Source organism: Macaca thibetana, chromosome 6 (genome assembly GCF_024542745.1).
Source record: "Macaca thibetana thibetana isolate TM-01 chromosome 6, ASM2454274v1, whole genome shotgun sequence".
NCBI classification, from domain to species: Eukaryota; Metazoa; Chordata; class Mammalia; order Primates; family Cercopithecidae; genus Macaca; species Macaca thibetana.
The window spans coordinates 72,730,319-72,749,548 of record NC_065583.1 but is presented as its reverse complement, the minus strand read 5'-3'; the positions used below and the strand labels follow the sequence as shown (position 1 = coordinate 72,749,548).

The 19,230-nt window shown below is 40.1% G+C and overlaps 1 protein-coding gene across 15 annotated transcripts in view; it reads left to right on the top strand.

The window, feature by feature from the left end:
• The window catches only part of FER (FER tyrosine kinase), a 725,379-nt gene that overhangs the window by 295,811 nt on the left and 410,338 nt on the right, over nucleotides 1–19,230 (top strand). For 13 of the 15 annotated variants that reach the window (XM_050794609.1, XM_050794604.1, XM_050794601.1 and 10 more), the window contains one exon: nucleotides 9,929–10,073. The gene's annotated coding sequence lies outside the window, so the exon portion shown is untranslated. Of the gene's footprint in view, nucleotides 1–3,447; nucleotides 3,570–9,928; nucleotides 10,074–19,230 lie in introns of those variants that run through there. The other 2 variants (XM_050794605.1, XM_050794603.1) reach the window with 1 other exon arrangement.

The window sequence follows — 19,230 nt, the reverse complement described above, 5'->3', positions numbered from 1 at the left end:
AATGCTCACCCCATGTAAGGATTTAGCTTATAGCTACAGATAATTATAAAGCATAGAGAGGTTTTGGACTGTTTTCTTGAGAGGCAGTATGGTGTAGTGAAAAAAGCAAACCTACCTAGTGTTGAATCTGTGCTCCTAGTAATAGCTGTGTGAATTTAGACAAATAATTTAATTATAACTTTGGAATTTTTCAGGTTCAAACTAAGGAGGACAATACTAGAATTTTCACTATTCTTCAGTTGCATGAGGCCAAAACTCCACTCATACTTAAGGCACTGAAACTAGAAGTATATTCTCTTTAGGTACAGATATACTCATGCAGGCCTTCTCCACGTGGAGCTCTGTGACATTTCTTTCATTTGGGTTCAGGAAGCCAAACATAAAGACTTCTGTTATCCTTAGTTCTAGCAAAAGTTCCAGGATTGTGTCTCGTTGAATGATTCCAATCATTTCCCCATCCCTGATCCCGTGGTTACAGAGATGATGTATGATGATAGGCTGTATCTGGATTAGATGCTAACTACTGGAACTAGAAACAGAAAGTGTGGTCAGCTATGTCTAAACCCTTTGGCCTGAGAATCACAATGGTTAGACTCACTGGAGAAAAGAGAAGATACTGTGACCCTGGAAAGAGGGAGTAGATGCTGGGTGAGCAAAACACATTTACTATAGTCCTCTAGTGTGCATACATGTCCTCCCTTGTATACATGCCCTTGAAAAAAATGCCCTCACCTATCGTGTAAATTTTTTGCTTATAACTTTCGATGCATTTACCACCTGTCCCTTAACAAAAGAAGACAACTAAAAGATTTAAGTACTGCATCTAGCTTTAAGACTAGGATCTCTGGATAATTTCTTTAGTTCTGTTTGAACAGACTGTCTCAGGGTCTAGCAACTTGCAGTTGACCAGTATAATTAATTGTAATAAGGCCAGTATTCAGTGATAGAAGGAAAATAGCATGTGGACAGCAAAAACCATTAATTGATATCCTACTTCATCACTCTTAAGTTCTGCCTGCTGTAAAGTCCTGAACATGGACATAATTCAGGCAAGTGCTTAACCACTTTGTAACAAGGATGACCTTTCCCCCAGTTTCCAATACTTTGTTCTCATTTCTGTCTGAGACCTCATCAGAATGGCCTTTACTGTTCATATTTCTGCCAATATTCTGTTCATGGCAACACAGTCTTTTTCTAGCATTCATCTTCAGAACTGTTCTAGCTTCTACCCATTACCAAATTCCAGAGCTGCTTCCACATTTTTAGGTATTTGTTATAGCAACATGCCACTTCTCTGGTACCAATTTCTGTCTTAGTCCGTTTTGTGCTTCTATAACAGAATACCACAGACTGGGTAATTTAAAAATAATAGAAATTTATTCTCTCACAGTTCTGGAGGCTGGAAATTTCAAAATCAAGGTGTAGACATCTCATGAGGGCCTTCTTGCTGTGTCCTCACATGGCAGAAAGCTGAAGGGCAAGAGAGGGATGAACTGTGTGTCCTCACATAGCAGAAGAGAAGAGAAGAAAACACATTCCTGCAAGCTCTTTTTGTACCAGCGTTAATCCATTCATTAGGACTCCACCATCATGGTTTAGGTTTAGGTTTGAGACCTAAACACCTTACAAAGGCCACACCCTCCAATACCATAACACTGGGGAAGTTTTCAGTACGTGAATTATGGAGAGCACACATTCAAACTATAGCAACTGGAAGATAGAAAAAGGGGAAACAGCCCACAGAGATAACTCGTCCATAATACAGGTATATTTCACTGGATAGATATGATAAGGATTTTTTGCCCTGGCAGTAGAATAAGATTTTTGCTTAGCCAATATGGCAGAATGGATGTTGCATTAGCAGTCACAAAAACAACATTACTCTTGTACATCTCCATCAGATCTTTTGGGTGACCAGGTGACCAGGTGCATTGTTGATGATCAATACTATTTTGAAAGCAGTCTTTTATTCTTTTTTTCTTCTGAGCAGTAGGTCTGAACAATGGGCTTCAAATATTCAGTAAGCCGTGTCGTAAACAGATGTGCTATTATACAGGCTTTGTGTTTTCATTCCTAGAGCATAGGCAGAGTAGATTTAGTATCATTCTTATGGACTGTGCATATTTAGAATGGTCACCGAGCATTGGGTTCAGCTTAAAGTCACCAGCTGCATTAGCCCATAACAAGAGTCAGTCTGTCCTTTGAAGCTTTGAAGTCACGCATTAACCTTTTTTCTGTAACTATGAAAGTCCTAGATGACATTTTCTTCCTATGTAAGGCTGTCTCATATACACTGAAAATCTGTTGTTTAGTGTAGCCAGCTTCATCAGTGATCGTGGCTAGAGTTTTGGATAACTTGCTGCAACTTCTCCATCAGCACTTGCTGTTTCACCTTGCACTTTTATGTTGAGGTAGCCTCTTTCCTTCATCCTAATGAATCAAACTCTGCTAATTTCAGAGTTGTCTTCTGAAGCTTCCTCACCTCACCCAGACTTCATAGAATTGAAGAGAGTTAAGGCCTTGTTCTGGGTTAGGCCTTGGCTTAAGGGAATGTTGTGACTGGTTTAATCTATCTAGACTGCTAAAACTTTCTTTATATCAGCAATAAGGCTGTTTTGCTTTCTTTTGTCATTTGTGTGTTCACTGGAGGAGCACTTTTCATTTTCTTCAATAACTTTTCCTTTGCTTTTACAATTTGGGTGTTTGGTTCAAGAGGTTCAGCTTATTTTGGCTTTCAACATGCCTTCCTTACTAAGCTTAATATAGCTTTTAATTTAAAATGAGGGATGTGCAACTATTCCTTTTATTTGAACACTTAGAGGCCTTTGAAGGGTTATTAATTGGCCTAATATCAAATTGTTGTATCTCATGGAACAGGGAAGTCCAAGAAGAAGGAGAGGGAGTAGAGAATGGCTGGTTAATATAGCAGTCAAAACACACATAACACTTATCAGTTAAGTTCACCATCATATATGAGTGTGGTTCTTGGTGCCCCAAAACAGTTAAGATAGTAACGTCAAAAATCACTGATCACAGATGACCATCAAATATATAATAATAATGAAAAAGTTTGAAATATTGTAAGCATCACCAAATGTAACACAGAAACGTGAAATGTGTATATGCTTTGGAAAAATGGTGCCAATAGAGTTGCTCAGCGCAGGATTATAATAGAACTTCAATTTGTAAAAAAGGGAGTATTTATAAAGTGCAGAAAGTTGAAGTGCAATAAAACAAGGTGTACTTGTCTGATTTATGAGGACAGCAATTTACCAGCTATTTTGCTTATTAAGGATTGCTGACTTCTTACCCTACAATAGAGGGTTACCAAGTTTGCCTCATTTTCTATTATTGACTCAGTCCCACATTTTAGAAGTGTAACTTGTGTTACCTTATTTCTATAGTATAATAATTTCTTTTCTTTTCTTTTTTTTTTTTTTTTTTAAGACAGAGTCTCACTTTGCCACCCAGGCTGGAGTACAGTGGCATGATCTCAGCTCACTGCAACCTTGGCCTCCCAGGTTCAAGCGATTCTCCTGCCTCAGCTTCCTGAGTAACTGGGACTACAGGTGTGTGCCTCCACGCCTGGCTAATTTTTTTTTTCTTTTTGTATTTTTAATGGAGACAGGGTTTTACTATGTTGGTCAGTCTGGTCTCGAACTCCTTACCTCAGGCAATCTGCCTGCCTTGTGGTATAAATTTTTATATTTGTTAGGCTTCTTTTGGATGCCAGTGACAGACACCTATTTAAAAATTTAGTCCTTCCCGTCTTTATAAATGGCAGTTCCATCTTTGTTTTTGCCCTGACCCGAGTGTGAGCAAAGTTATCCTTGATTCTTTTTCTTTCATTCCTCAACTCAGACTTTCAGCATACTCTGTTTTCTTCAAAGAAATACCTATAATCTGACTGGCTCTCACCATCCCTACTTGTGTCATCCTGGTTCAGCAACATCCTCTTTCTCCTTCTACATGATTCCTAAAAAGTCTCCCTGCTACTACTGTTGCTGTAAAAAAATAGCCTGTGTTACCCTTTTTAGACATAAGAGATCATGTCTCTTCCTTGCTCAGAATCTTTCAGGGGTTTCCCACATAAAAGCTCAAGTCCTTAAAATGAGCTATAGTTTCATGGTCCTGCTTTCCTTACTTCATGCAGGATGTTTCTCCGAACTAGTTCTTCTCTGAACTATAGTTTAAAATGGGCCATGGTTTTGTGGTTCTGTTCTCCCTCCCTCATGCGGGATCTTTTTACTATTTTCTCCACCATTCACTGCACACAGGCCTCCTTGTTTTTCCTTAGATAGATATTTTATACTTTCTGTTCTGTCTGCTTAGAATACTCTTCTTCCAGATAGCGGTTCCTTCAGCTAACCATATGACTAACTTCCTTATCTCCTTCAGGTCTTTGGTAAATGTTACTTATCTGTAAAGTCTTTAATCACTCAACATATATTTGAAATCTACTACTTCATACTTACTTTTTCTGCTTTAAAAAATAGTGCTTATTACTACGTAACGCTATTTTATTTACTTATTTTGTATTTTGTTTGTTTCCTCTCTCTAGAATACAGCCTCCATGAGGGCAAGAATTTTTACCTGTTGTATAGGAAAACTCATGGCACACAGATAGCATAGTAGGCTTTCAGCAAATATTTGTTGAATGAATTAATACATAAGAAAAAAAAGTGTGTTGCCTCATGTAACCATTAACTCTGAAACTCTGAAGGGACTGAGAATACCCTGTTTGCAAACAAGCAAGTTACCTTGCCATGCTTTTATATACGTACATTAATAGAAGAGCCCTGGGTCAGAGACTCGGGGGGTTTATTACAGCAAAAGCAGTGGCCAGAGAAATATCTTCGTGCTGATTCTCCCTGCCCCATCTCTGTGACAAAGCAATGTGATGAGGGCTAGATGTTTACCTACACATGCAGCAGATTTGCATCACAGGAGAGGAGCCTTGCAATGAGGAGACTCCAAGCTTGTGGAGGGTGTTGGCACATCTGCCATCCTCCCCTGCAGAGCAAGAAAGATTACTCATTAAGCACATCTCTTCCAGAGGAGAGGGAGAAGGTATCTTTAGGTTTCTTACCCTAGAATATAAGTAAATGTTTCCAGGGAGGGGAAGGAGAGGGCTTAACTTCTCCAAAGCTCTTTGGAGTTTTCTATCTTTAGGAAGATGCTATCTCTAGCTTCCAAGACTGTCTGTTATGCAAATACCCATTTGTAGTACATTTTGGTCAGAAGATTCTGTGCAGGAGAATGAGAAATGCAGAGTGAATTGTTTCCCAGCAGTAATTCTGAATTCCAGCAGCTGTATCTGTTTACATCTGAACTCAGATTTAGGGAGAAAATATTTTCAGACATTTCTCCATTTCTCTTCTCTTGGTTCTTTGATTGGGTTGCTTGATTGTCTAGTAGGTACTTATCATCATCTTTCAGTTTAGCAACCTTGGCTGAAAGATAACTTTCCTTCCTGATTAGCTTCTGCAGAAATGTTGGGATTCAGTATTATCTGTCCAATTTGGGTAACATACCTATTCCTGAACTACTGCTTGCGAGAAGGAGTATGCTGATTTCCCAGACCTGGGTTATGTTCCTACCCCAGAAACATTAGAGTGCTGGTGATCAGTGCCACCCAAACCACGTGGATTGATGATAAGAGAAGGAAAGTTTGGGAAAAGAAAATTAAGATGCTGCTACCAACAGAAGGGGAGATAGATGCTTCAGAGTAAAAAAACAACATAGGTCTATTACTGGCATGCACATGCAACTCACAGTCATTTTTAAAAATAGAATCTTATTGTATATGGGTGTAACTACTTCATCTGTTTTTCACCTACCACATATCATGAACAAGAAATTTTCTTTGAAAACAATTTTATTTTATTTTTAAATTTTATTTTATTATTTATTTATTTATTTTTGAGACGAAGTTTCATTCTTGTTGCCCAGGCTGGAGTGCAGTGGTGCCATCTTGGCTCATTGCAACCTCCACCTCCCAGGTTCAAGTGATTCTCCTACCTCAGCCTCCCAAGTGGCTGGGATTACAGGCATGTGCCAGCACGCCTGGCTAATTTTGTATTTTTAGTAGACATGGGGTTTCTCCTTGTTGGTCGGGTTGGTCTTGAACTCCCAACCTCAGGTGATCCACCCGCCTTGACCTCCCAAAGTGCTGGGATTACAGGCATGAGCCATTGTACCCGGTTGTGAAAACATAATTTTGAGTGGTTGTAAAATTATACTTAAATTCATTGTTTAAAATAGATACTTAGTTTATCAGAATTGGATTTTGAAAAATTAAGGGGATATTTATTAGAGAAGTGGGGAGAGTAGAGATGGGAAAGAGTAGAGCCAGGACCAGGGTAAGGCAAGAGAGTTGCCTAGGACACAAAATATGAGACATAATCACTTTTAGGGTCATGCAACTGCAGGGTGGCACTTGCATGATCCTGAGAGTATCTTCTTAAATTTTGCACCCCAGGTATTTCTCTTGCATCACCCTAGTCCCATTTGTGAAGAGAAGCGTATTTCAGGGAATGGGAACTACGTTTTGGCTATGTATGTGAGTTAGAGATGAAAGTATGTGTAATTGAGGAAGTTGGTGGGGAAGATTAAGGTGCATTAGAAAGCAGTCGTTGCGCGTTTTCAACTGTTATGTATGGAAACCTTTGCTGAGTCTGGTAAGCATGATAATACCTTTGAAGTAACACAAGGAATATAATTTTTTTGATTCATAGGTTTATAGTGGTTTGAATTTTAAAAGTTCCATTTAGTGGCTGGGTATGGTGGCTCACGCCTGTAATCCCAGCACTTTGGGAGGCTGAGGCAGGTGGATCACGAGGTCAGGAGATTGAGACCATCCTGGCTAACACGGTGAAACCCCATCTCTACTACAAATACAAAAAATTAGCTGGGCGTGGTGGTGGGCACCTGTAGTCCCAGCTACTCAGGAGGCTGAGGCAGGAGAATGGCATGAACTCGGGAGGTGGAGCTTGCAGTGAGCCGAGATGGTGCCACTGCACTCCAGCCTGGGCGACAGGGGAAGACCCTGTCTCAAAAAAAAAAAAAAAAAGTTCCATTTAGAGATGCCACCAAAACCGGTTGTTACTTTTAACCCAAATCTTTTCACTATCAAAGAAAAATGCTTTTTGTTTCATTGAAAAATAAAAATTATAGAAAAGACTGAGTTGGCGATTGAGACATAATACATGGGTCCTTTGACTAGCTTGCTTGCTTTTCTCTCTCTTTTTTTTTTTCTTGACAGGGCATTGCTGTCTTACCCAGGCTTGAATACAGTGGTGTGATCACAGCTTGTTGCAGCCTTGACCTCCTAGGCTTAAGGGATCCTTCTGCCTCAACCTCCTAAGTAGCTAGGACTACAGTTGACTAGCTTTCCTGAGCAAGATACTTGACACTGCTCAATATAGGGCCTGAAATCTCAGTTGAATAGTTGTCTTTCTTGAACTTAGGTCTGTGGAAACCATTTCCATAGCAAAGTGAGAGACCAGAACAGGGAATCCTAAATAATGCAACTATCTTTGCTGATAGAAAAGAGAGTTTAAAAATTTTTAATATTAATTGGATAATCCAGTAATTTTTGGCTTTGTCTTTGGAGTGTAATTGGATACATATAGAATGTGTTTTGTTCCTCAGAAAGCTGTGTGAGTAATACTGTTTACTGAACTATACCCTGGGGGTTTAATTAAAGATGATATATTGAAAGCTGCATAAAAGTGAAGTCATGACTGAATTTTTTCTTTTTTTTTGAGGCAGGGTCTCACTCTGTTATCTGGGCTGGAGTGCAGTGGCACAGTCATTGTTCACTGCAGCCTCCAATTCCTGGACTCAGGTGATCCTCCCACCTTAACCTCTCAAATAGCAGGGACTACAGGCACATGCCACCACGCCTGGCTAATTTATGTATTTTTTTGTAGAGATGGGCTCTCACTATGTTGTCCAGGATGGTTTGGAACTCCTGGACTCAAGCGATCCTCCTGCCTTGGCCTCCCAAAGTGCTGACATTAATGGCATGAGCCACCTCATCTGGCCATCATTAAAATTTTTATATTTAAAAATAATTTCGTCATGAATTTTATCGTTTTATATAACAACTCTTGTTGAAGCCTTACTTTACACCAAAGTGTACAAATCAGAGGAAACCATAACTCATTTTGGAATTTCACTCATTTGGTAGTCACTTGTTTGCTGGCTACTGTGTTCCAAGTACTGTGCAAGTGGCTATGTTAAGATAGAAATCCCTGTCTCAATCATGTCACAGTTTTATGGAAGACGAGAAATGTATTAACACTTTAATTACATGTAGTTAGATTTCCAACCAATTCTAGCTTTAGGAGCTTTGCTATATCTAGAAGGGAATAACATGCTTTCCTAGGGGTGAAGGCACCCTTTGGAAATGGTTAAAAGATTAGAAAAGTAGACTTGGAGAATATGTCTGACATACTGTGTTTGGTCTGTTTCCTGAGCAGAAGGAAAGAAATAATCTTGTTGGTAACATTTATGGAATGTCATCTGATTCATGTGAAAGTCAAGGCAATAGGGGAAATGATAGGAAACAGAGTAGGCAAACAAAAAAGAAGAGTTGGAAGAAGGAGGGAGCTTATGATAAACCAGGAAGTTGAGATTAAAAATAGTATGGCACAGGCAAAAAGCGAGATACTGTAACAGGGGTATAAACTGTATATATTGACATCAGTGATAAAGGAGAGAGCTAATGACCAAAAAGCCTCTTAGAAGAGTTTACAGTTTTCAAGGACTGAAGGGAGAACAGCCAATTCAAGGATCATACTTTGGCATACTAAAACATATGAGGCAGAGGCCAGGCGCAGTGGCCCATGCCTATAATCCCAGCATTTTGGGAGGCCGAGGCGGGTGGATCACCTGAGGTCAGGAGTTCGAGACCAGCCTGACCAACATGGTGAAACCCTGTCTGTACTAAAAATGCAAAAATCAGCTGGGTGTGGTGGCACATGCCTGTAATCCCAGATACTCAGGAGGCTGAGGCACGAGAATCACTTGAACCCAGGAGGTGGAGGCTGAGTGAGTTGAGATCATGCCATAGCACTCCAGCCTGGGCGACAGAGTGAGACTTCATCTCAAACAAACAAACAAGCAAATAAATAAATAAATATGAGGCATATTTATGAGGCAGAGAAATATGAGGCAGAGAAAGTATGTGTTTGCTGGGGGAATCCTTCCCAGACCTTCCCCAGCCTTTGAAAAAGTTTTTCTTGTGTACTTAATTACTATGTTAGGCTGTAGCAATATTTTAACAAGCATAATCACTGGCTGCTTCTGATGCCTTTCAAACTTTTTCGGTTTTTGAGACAAAGTCTTGCTCTGTCACCCAAGCTGAAGTGCAGTGGCCTGATCATGGCTCACTGCAGCCTCATCTCCTGGGCTCAAGCAATCTTCCCACCTCATCTTCCCAAATAGCGGAGATTACAGGTGTGTGCCACCATGCCTGACTAAATTTTTAACTTTTTTAGAGACTAGGTTTCATTATGTTGCCCAGGCTGGCCTCGAACTCCTGGACTCAGGCCATCCTCCTGCTTTGACCTTCCATAGTGTTGGGATTACAGGTGTGAGCCACTGTGCCTGGTGTGTTTCAAATTTGAAGTTAGTTTTATGATGTAAAAATGGAGAAAAACATGACTTACCTCTTGAAAACTGAGGGAATAGGTTGGAGGAGAAGATAAAAATACATTACTCCTTCGGAAAGTTAGAGAAAGTTAGAGGGAGTAAACAGTGGAAGATAAGTCAGGTAAGTGTAGCATTCTTATTTTTAACATAGCAATTGTCATAAGCTGTCGCAGTTAATTTCCAGGAATAGCCAAGTATACTGAAAGTGTGTATTTTTATCTCTTTCTCCGTAGTGAACAGTTCTGACTCCTTGAATTTCTTCTTGCAGCTCATGGTTTTTGGCTAGACCTGTGATCATTTTCGCTGGACTTCACTGCACGCTTTCTCAGTATCTCCTTCGTCCCTAATGTGTGACACCTCATCATGGACATGCTACTTTAGCTAAGGCATGGCCAGCAATGAACAGCAGTAAGGTAGGATTACTTTATTCTTCTTGATAAGACACTAAAACAGTTTTTATTTTGGGTCTCTGAAATTGCGACTTGTCTTGATTTTGTAGTATTCTTATGTTAGATTATTCTCCTGTCTATGTGGGCTATTATCGTTTTATATTCATGTTTATTTATCTTTTGCTTGTCATCTATCCCAATTATTTGATCTCATTTGTGACATAATTATTTTTCTCAACTAACACTTATAATTAGCAGAATCCCAATCTGTATCTCTTCCTCAACCTGTGCGCCCATGAGTCCTATTTTTTTAACCACTTGACACCAAACTGAGCATATCACATTTTTCTTCTCAAATACTTGCACTTTGTTCTACATTTCTGTATTTCCATTAATAGCATTATTAATCTCATTGTCTAATATAATCGTATATTCGTTGACTATTTCATTAATTAATTTGAGAGGTACATTGATATTCTAAGTATCATATGGTGTGCTGCTTCTGAGCATATAATGATGACTATGCTGGATGTTCCATCCTTATTTCCATCCTTATATTCTGAGGGAGGGGACAGGTTAAAAATAAATTGACAAAACAATTATAATACAATTTTTTTTTTTTTTTTTGAGACAGAGTCTGGCTCTGTCACCCAGGGGAGTGCAGTGGCACCATCTCAGCTCACTGCAACCTCCGCCTCCTGGGTTCAAGTGATTCTCCTGCCTCAGCCCCCCAATAGCTGGGATTACAGGTGCTCACCACCACGCCTGGCTAATTTTTGTATTTTTTTAGTAGAGACGGGGTTTCGCCATGTTGGCCAGGCTGTTCTCAAACTCCTGACCTCAGATGATCTTCCCGTCTTGGCCTCAGATGATCTTCCTGCCTCGGCCTCAGATGATCTTCCTGCCTCGGCCTCCTAAAGTGCTGGGATTACAGGCGTGAGCCACTGTGCCTGGCCTTGTAATACAATTTTTTAAGGAAAGCAGAAAAACAGATAATATGGAGATAAGGAGGTAGAATCTACTTTAGATAGGGTCATATAAGACTCCTCTGAGGGGCTGATATTTAAGATGAGACCTATTCTATGAGAAGGAGCTATTTAAAGAGTGAGTATTGTGTGTGTGTTAGGGCAGGGGAAGGGAGTTGTTTTTGATTGGAAGAGCATTCTCATTAGAAGGAATACTGTGTGCAGAGACCCTGAATGAGGAAAGAGCTTGGTGAATTTGAGGAACCAAAGAATACCAGTGCGGTTGACATAGTGAAAGAGGCAGATTTGAGTAGGAAGAGATTATAGAACTATTTAGGGCTTCGGAGGGTTTGGCCCGGGGTTTGCATCTTATATCATTTTAACTACTGTGTGAGACAGGGACTGGTTGAAATGAAAGTGAAAGCTAGTTTTAAGGAGCTGAGGTAAGATAGTGGTGGCCTGCATGATGGGGTTGTAGCAATAAGGGAGAGATGGATGAATTTGAGATGCATTTTCTTTTTTTTTTTTTTTTTTTGAGACAGAACTCATAGGACTTCTATATTGTTTGGGCATGGAAAGAGGGAGAACATACTCAAGGATGACATCAAGAATTTTGGTTTTTGAGCAGCTGATTAGAAACTGGTATCATGTACAGAAACCTTTTAGAAAACTATCTTTCCTGTTAACTGATACATTGCTTATTTTACCAAAAGGCAATTAACTGTAGTGCTAGAAATAACATTAGTGCTGGAAATAAAGCATCTAGCAAATTTGTAATATATACTAGTTAATACTTTATTTTGCTTTTTTCCCACTAATAATTATTATTAGTATTACTATTTTTTGAGATGGGGTTTCGCTCTTGTTGCCCAGGTTGGAGTGCAATGGCACAATCTCGGCTCGCGGCAACCTCTGCCTCCCTGAGTTCAAGTGATTCTCTTGCCTCAGTCTCCCGAGTAGCTGGGATTACAGGCATGTGCCACCACGCCCGGCTGATTTTGTATTAGTAGAGATGGGGTTTCTCCACGTTGGTCAGGCTGGTCTCGAACTCCCGGCCTCAGGTGATCCTCCCGCTTTGGCCTTTCAAAGTGCTGGGATTACAGGCGTGAGCCACTACGCCTGGCCTTGTATGATTTTTAATTAATTGTGAGTTAAATTTTATCTGACTTCAGAGTCTTTCTGGAAGTGACAATAATTGGTCTATACTTTTATACTGAGTTTTAAGTCTACTCTCCCTTGCATTCTTTTAAAACAGATAATTCTTTTAAGGTTTTTGGCCAGTCTGAAATCTTCCCAGACTGTTAATTCAAAGTTCTAATATGTAATTTTATTGTTATTTTATTTTGAAGATTTCCTTTTTTCTTTCTTTGCGGGACAGAGTCTCGCTGTACTGCCCAGACTGGAGTGCAGTTGCACAATCACAACTCATTGCAGCCTGGAAACGGAGACAGAGTTTTGTTATGTTGCCCAGGCTGGTCTCCTGAGCACAAGCCATCCTCCCACCTCAGCCTCCCAAAGTGTTGGGATTACAGCTGGGAGCTACAGTGCCTGGCCTATTTGGAGATTTTCAAGCATCCCACCCTTAGATGTATGTCATACTAACCTCACTTGAAAGCATCTAGCTTGTCTAAATTCCTAGGAGGTTCATTTATTATCTTTTTGGTTTTACAGCTTCATCAGAGGATATTTATATTCAGCTTCTTAGGATTGATATTTTAGGTGCAAAGTAAAATGGAATAAACCTTAAAATAAATCTATGTATTATTTGTTTCTTCTAAATTCGTCAGTAGTCCTATCTTTCACCTTTTTCTCTGAAAAAAATTTTTTTTATTTTTTTTGAGATGGAGTCTCACTCTGTCACCTAGGCTGGAATGCAGTGACATGATCTCAGCTCACTGCAACCTCTGCCTCCCGGGTTCAAGCAATTCTCTGCCTCAGCCTCCTGAGTAGCTGGGATTACAGGCACCCACCACAATGCCCGGCTAATTTTTGTGTTTTTAGTAGAGACAGAGTTTCACCATGTTGGCCATGCTGGTCTTGAACTCCTGACCTTGTAATCCACCTGCCTTGGCCTCCCAAAGTGCTGGGATTACAGGCTTGAGCCACTGTGCTCGGCTCCTCTGAAGAATTTTTAAGATGTTTTCTCGAAAAAGAGTTAGTAGTTGTCTGTGCTCTCTATAAAAGGCATTTGGTTATCTGTTTTAACTATTTTATTTTTATCCGTACAACAGTTCTATTTTTTCTACTTTGCATACGGTTATCTCTTGAGTTTTAGAGCTGAGAGGTAGTAGTAGAATTTTAGTAGTAGTAGGATTTTATAACTGAAAAATGCCTTGGAGATTTTTCTACTTCCTTCTCCTTTAGCTGGGACCTAGAGAGGTTCTGTGACCTGCCCAAGATCATGTAGCTGGCTGTCATGATTCTTGAGGCTAGTGCTGATTTCACTCATCATGCTTCAAACTGGCCTCCTCTCATGCTTTCTGTATTTCTCTCATTTCAACATTTATTGAAAATGTTCAGTGCCACATCAAAATTGAGCATATAGGACAATGAACACCTCTGTTACCTTTTACCTGGACTTACCGTTAACATTTTGCCACGTTTTCTTTCTTTACGTGTTCATATATTTAAAAAATCATTTGAAACAATAGTAAAGACATCATGATAACTTAAAGCTTTTAGCGTGCAGATCCTAAGGACATGGATAATTTCCTACATAATCAGAGCACTAGTATCATATATAAGAAAATAACCATAACATTAAGAATATATTTGTCTTTTTGTTCATTTTGGCTGCTATGACAAGATACCTGAGACTGGGTAATTTATAAACAACAGAAATTTATTTCCCATAGTTATGGAGTCTAGGAAGTCCAACATCAAGACGCCAGCAGGTTTAGTGTCTGGAGAAGGCCTGTTCTTCATAGATGGTGCCTTTTTGGTGACCTCATATGACAGGAGGGATGGAACTGCGAAGGGGAAATGCAGCTCTCTGCAGCATCTTTTATAGGGCATCATTCTATCTATGAGTGCAGATCATTCATGGCCTAGTCATCTCCTGAGGACCCCTACTCTTAATACTGTCACCTTAGGGGGTTAAGTTGAATTTTGGAGGGACACATATATTCAAGTCATAGTAGTGTTTAATGCAGTGGTTCATTTTAAGATCTCCCCTGTTATGCCTAATATACATATTAGGCATTAACCTTGTAGTATAGTTTGAAGTCAGGTAGCGTGATGCCTCCAGCTTTGTTCGTTCGGCTTAGGATTGTCTTGGCCAGGTGGGCTTTTCTTTGGTTCCATATGAACTTATATATATATTTATATTTGCTGTTGTTGTTGTTGCTGTAGGATTCAAGCAGGTTTCATGGATTGCATTTGCTTCTTATGCCTCTTTATTCTTTTTTATTTTCAAACAGCTGCTTGCTTTTTCTTTCATGATCTGTATTTTCTTTTAAGAGAGAAAATTTGTATGTACTTAACATCTCTTCTGAGAATTGCCTGGTTTCTTAGAATACTGTTCATCCAAAATTTATTTGCAGTTTGCCTTTTTGTTTAAATTCTGAGATAGCTGGAGGCAACATTGTCATTTCCAAGCTTTTTTTTCCCCAAAACATAATTTCAACTTTAAATATACATGATATCAGCTGCGGTTTTTACATTTGGTTGCATTAAGTTAAAGATGAGAAAACTGGGAGATGTATGTTGGACTTGATCTGCTGGCAGTAGTCAGCAATTGAAATTCAAGGAGTTCCTCCTCCACCCTCCATTGCCTATACTCACCTTCTAACCAGGAATTCTATCTAGGAATATGTATCTATTAATAGTAGTTTTGGACATTATAAAGCAGTAGCAGTCTAGTCTTTCAAAAATGCATACTTTCAAATCAGAAGTAGATTAAAATGCAAACGATGTGTAAGCAAGTACACAGAGACACTCAGAGCTAAGTACAATAAGAAAAGATTTAATTAAATACCTTCGCTCTGGTACTTGTGTAGAACTGTCACTCAGTGAGTGTTGTCTTTTACCTTCTTTTTTTTTTTTTTTTTGATTTCAAGTATTTCCTTGGTTCTTCCTTATTGTTATTTTTTATTATACTTTTAAGTTCTAGGGTACATGTGCACAACCTGCAGGTTTGTTACATATGTATACATTTGCCGTGTTGATGTGCTGCACCCATAAACTTGTCATTTACATTAGGTTTGTCTCCTAATGCTATCCCTCCCCGTGCCCCCCACCCCACGTCAGGCCCTGATGTGTGATGTTCCCCTTCCTGTGTCCAAGTGTTCTCATTGTTCAATTCCCACCTATGAGTGAGAACATGCAGTGTTTGGTTTTTTGTCCTTGTGATAGTTGGCTGAAAATGATGGTTTCTAGCTTCATCCATGTCCCTACAAAGGACATGAACTCATCCATTTTTTTGTTGTTCTTGTTGTTGAGATGGAGTCTCGCTCTGTCGCCCAGGCTGGAGTGCAGTGGTGCGATCTCCGCTCGCTGCAAGCTCCGCCTCCCGGGTTCACACCATTCTCCTGCCTCAACCTCCCGAGTAGCTGGGACTACAGGCACCCGCCACCACACCTGGCTAATTTTTTGTATTTTTTAGTAGAGACGGGGTTTCACTGTGTTAGCCAGGATAGTCTCGATCTCCTGACCTTGTGATCCACCCGCTTCGGCCTCCCAAAGTGCTGGGATTACAGGCGTGAGCCACTGCGCCTGGCAGAACTCATCCATTTTTATGGCTGCATAGTATTCCATGGCGTATATGTGTCACATTTTCTTAATTCATTCTATCATTGATGGGCATTTGGGTTGGTTCCCAGTCTTTGCTATTGTGAATAGTGCCGCAACAAACATATGTGTGCATGTGTCTTTATAGCAGCATGATTTATAATCCTTTGGGTATATACCCAGTAATGGGATGGCTAGGTCAAATGGTATTTCTAGATCTAGATCCTTGAGGAATCGCTACACTGTCTTCCACAATGGTTGAACTAGTTTACAATCCCACCAACAGTGTAAAAGTGTTCCTATTTCTCCACATCCTCTCCAGCATCTGTTGTTTCCTGACTTTTTACTGATCGCCATTCTAACTGGTGTGAGATGGTATCTGATTGTGGTTTTGATTTGCATTTCTCTGATGGCCAGTGATGATGAGCATGTTTTCATGTGTCTGTTGGCTGCATAAATGTCTTCTTTGACAAGTGTCTGTTTATATCATTCTCCCACTTTTTGATGGGGTTGTTTTTTTCTTGTAAATTTGTTTGAGTTATTTGTGGATTCTGGATATTAGCCCTTTGTCAGATGAGTAGATTGCAAAAATTTTTTCCCATTCTGTCGGTTGCCTGTTCACTCTGCTGGTAGTTTCTTTTACTGTGCAGAAGGTCTTTAGTTTAATTAGATCTAATTTGTCAATTTTGGCTTTTGTTGCCATTGCTGTTGGTGTTTTAGACATGAAGTCCTTGCCCATGCCTGTGTCCTGAATGGTATTGCCTAGGTTTTCTTCTAGGATTTTTATGGTTTTAGGTCTAATATTTAAGTCTTTAATCTATCTTGAATTAATTTTTGTATAAAGTGTAAGGAAGAGATCCAGTTTCAGCTTTCTACATATGGCTAGCCAGTTTTCCCAGCACCATTTATTAAATAGGGAATCCTTTCCCCATTTCTTGTTTTTGTCAGGTTTGTCAAAGATCAGATGGTGGTAGATGTGTGATGTTATTTCTGCGGGTTCTGTTCTGTTCCATTGGTCTATATCTCTGTTTTGGTACCAGTATCATGCTGTTTTGGTTACTGTAGCCTTGTAGTGTAGTTTGAAGTCAGGTAGTGTGATGCCTCCAGCTTTGTTCTTTCGGCTTAGGATTGTCTTGGCAATGTGGGCTCTTCTTTGGTTCCATATGAACTTTACAGTAATTTTTTCCAATTCTGTGAAGAAAGTCATTGGTAGCTTGATGGGGATGGCATTGAATCTATAAATTACCTTGGGCAGTATGACCATTTTCACGATGTTGATTCTTCCTATTCATGAGCATGGAATGTTCTTCCATTTGTTTGTGTCCTCTTTTATTTCATTGAGCAGTGGTTTGTAGTTCTCTTTGAAGAGGTCCTTCACATCCCTTGTAAGTTGGATTCCTAGGTATTTTATTCTCTTTGAAGCTATTGTGAATGGGAGTTCACTCATGATTTGGATCTCTGTTTGTCTGTTATTGGTGTATAAGAATGCTTGTGATTTTTGCACATTGATTTTGTATCCTGAGACTGCTGAAGTTGCTTATCAGCTGAAGGAGATTTTGGGCTGAGATGATGGGGTTTCCTAAATATACAATCATGTCATCTGCAAACAGGGACAATTTGACTTCCTCTTTTCCTAGTTGAATACCTTTTATTTCTTTCTCCTGCTTGATTGCCCTGCCCAGAACTTCCAACTCTATATGGAATAAGAGGTGAGAGAGGGCATCCCTGTCTTGTGCCAGTTTTCAAAGGGAGTGCTTGCAGTTTTTGCCCATTCAGTATGATATTGGCTGTCGGTTTGTCATAGATAGCTCTTAGTATTTTGAGATACGTGCCGTCAATAGCGAATTTATCGAGAGTTTTTAGCATGAAGGGCTGTTGAATTTTGTCAAAGGCCTTTTTTGCATCTATTGAGATAATCATGTGGTTTTTATCTTTGGTTCTGTTTATATGCTGGATTACGTTTATTGATTTGCATATGTTGAACCAGCCTTGCATCCCAGGGATGAAGCCCACTTGATCATGGTGGATAAGCTTTTTGATGTGCTGCTGGATTCCGTTTGCCATTATTTTATTGAGGATTTTTGCATCGATGTTCATCAGGGATATTGGTCTAAAATTCTCTTTTTTTTGTGTGTCTCTGCCAGGCTTTGGTATCAGGATGATGTTGGCCTCATAAAATGAGTTTGGGAGGATTCTCTCTTTTTCTATTGATTGGAATAATTTCAGAAGGAATGGTACCAGCTCCTCCTTGTACCTCTGGTAGAATTCAGCTGTGAATCCGTCTGTTCCTGTACTTTTTTTGGTTGGTAGGCTATGAATTGTTGCCTCAATTTCAGAGCCTGTTATTGGTCTATTCAGGGATTCAACTTCTTCCTGGTTTAGTCTTGGGTGGGTGTATGTGTCCAGGAATTTATCCATTTCTTCTAGATTTTCTAGTTTATTTGCGTAGAGGTGTTTATAGTATTCTGTGATGGTTTTGTAATTCTGTGGGATTGGTGGTGATATCCCCTTTATCATTTTTTTATTGTGTCTATTGAATTCTTCTCTGTTTTGTTTTTTATTAGTCTTGCTAGCGGTCTATCAATTTTGTTGATCTTTTCAAAAAACCAGCTCCTAGTTTCATTGATTTTTTGAAGGGATTTTCGTGTCTCTATCTCCTTCATTTCTGCTCTGATCTTAGTTAGTTATTGCCATCTGCTAGCTTTTGAATGTCTTTGCTCTTGCTTCTCTAGTTCTTTTAATTGTGATGTTGGGGTGTCAATTTTAGATCTTTCCAGCTTTCTCTTGTGGGCATTTAGTGCTATAAATTTCCCTCTACACACTGCTTTAAATGTGTCCCAGAGATTCTGGTATGTTGTATCTTTGACTCTCAGCTGCAGGTCTGTTGGAGTTTGCCGGAGGTCCACTCCAGACCCTGTTTGCCTGGGTATCAGCAGCAGAGGCTGCAGAAGAGCGAATATTGCTGAACAGCAAATGTTGTTGCCTGATGGTTCCTCTGGAAGCTTCGTCTCAGGGGGGTACCCGGCCCTGTGAGGTGTCGGTCTGCCCCTTCTGGGAGGTGCCTCCCAGTTAGGCTACTTGGGGTCAGTGGAGGCAATCTGTTCGTTCTCAGATCTCAAACTCCGTGCTGGGAGAACCACTACTCTCTTCAAAGCTGTCAGATAGGGACATTTAAGTCTGTAGAGATTTCTGCTGCCTTTTGTTGGACTATACCCTACCCCTAGAGGTGGAGTCTACAGAGGCAGGCAGGCCTCCTTGAGCTGCGGTGGGCTCCACCCATTTCGAGCTTCCAGGCCGCTTTGTGTACCTACTCAAGCCTCAGCCATGGCGGGTGCCCCTCCCCCAGCCTCGCTGCCACCTAGCAGTGGGATCTCAGACTGCTGTGCTAGCAATGAGCAAGGCTCCATGGGCGTGGGACCCTTCAAGCTAGGCACAGGATATAATATCCTGGTGTGTTTGCTAAGATCGTTGGACAAGTGTAGTAGTAG